General features: G+C 38.1%; 1 non-coding gene across 1 annotated transcript; it reads right to left on the bottom strand.

Moving 5' to 3' along the window:
* Window positions 1-202: 202 nt before the first annotated feature.
* On the bottom strand, window positions 203-309 carry LOC139860630 (small nucleolar RNA R71). The gene has a single exon (XR_011763256.1). It is a non-coding gene; the product is annotated as a small nucleolar RNA R71 (small nucleolar RNA).
* Between the last annotated feature and the right edge of the window lie 1,110 nt (window positions 310-1,419).

Consider the following 1,419-nt stretch of genomic DNA (forward strand, 5'->3'; position numbering starts at 1 on the left):
TCTTCGAACCTTTAATAGGATTTGTACTTTATTCAATATCAGAGAAGTTGAGGATGAACAAATCTATCTCATGTTGTTTCCCTGGACTTTAAAGGGAGAAGCCAAAGATTGGTTAGAATCGTTACCCGAAGGAACGATTGACACATGGGATGTCTTAGTTGAAAATTTTCTTAAAAGATTCTTTCCGGCATCTAAAGCCGTGAGACTTCAAGGAGAAATTGTTACGTTCGCACAAAAGGCAAATGAAACTTTATATGAGGCATGGACAAGATTCGGAAAGTTGTTGAGAGGATGTCCTCAACGCGGTTTAGACACTTATCAAATAGTACAAATATTCTACCAAGGATACGACATTACTACACGAAAAGACATTGACACAGCAGCTGGTGGTTCCATTATGAAGAAAACCGTAACCGAAACTCACAAGATAATTGATAATACAGCTTCCCACTCTCATGAGTGGCACCAGGAAAAAGATATCTTTCATTCATCTAAAGCGGCTATAGCTGATTCTAGCCATGACTTTGATTCCGTTTTTGCAAAAATAAATGCTTTCGAGAGACGAATGGAAAAGATGACTAAAGATATTCACGCAATACGAATCAGTTGTGAGCAATGCGGTGGACCACACTTAACAAATGATTGTCACATTGAACAAATGATGGAACAACGTTAGAATGTTTCCTACATGAACCAAAGGCCGAGAAATAATTATCAAAATAATTATCAACCGCCAAGACCAAACTTCAATCGAAATCAAAACATTCTTTACAATCCAAATGGACCCAACAATAACTCATACAACCAACAAGGTCCGAATAACCAATCAACTCAAAACAACACTTTCAATCAACAAAGACCTGGCTTATATAAACCACCACAACAAACCGGAGAGAAAAAGCCAAATCTGGAAGAAATGATGACAAAGCTAATGGAATCTCAAACACAATTTATTACATCTCAAACCCAAACAAATGAGGGGTTTGATCAGTCATTAAGAACTCAATAAGCTTCCATTTTGAATTTATAAAAACACGTAGGTACTCTTGCTAGCTTGATGAGTAAGAGGGAACAAGGAAAGCTACCGAGTGATACTGAAGTAAATTCTCGGAATGAGAATGTTAATATGGTATCAACGAATTCTGAAAAACCAGCATCAGAAGATGGGAAGGTTTTCGATGTGAGTAACAATGAAGAAGTTACGCCACCACCGCTACCTGAGTATGTAAAGCTAGTGGTGGCACCATACAGACCACCCATCCCGTTTCCAAGAAAAGGAGTTGAGTATGAGCAAGTATTAGGTAATAAAGTTTGTGATACCTCTGGAAAGAAAAAGAAGAATAAGAAAGTGCAAGAAACAAAAACCATAGAAGTAAACCCGATGAAGACAGTTCCACCAAAATCTCCACCCGGGGTGGG

The sequence above is a fragment of the Rutidosis leptorrhynchoides genome, chromosome 7 (assembly GCF_046630445.1).
Source record: "Rutidosis leptorrhynchoides isolate AG116_Rl617_1_P2 chromosome 7, CSIRO_AGI_Rlap_v1, whole genome shotgun sequence".
Taxonomy (NCBI): Eukaryota; Viridiplantae; Streptophyta; class Magnoliopsida; order Asterales; family Asteraceae; genus Rutidosis; species Rutidosis leptorrhynchoides.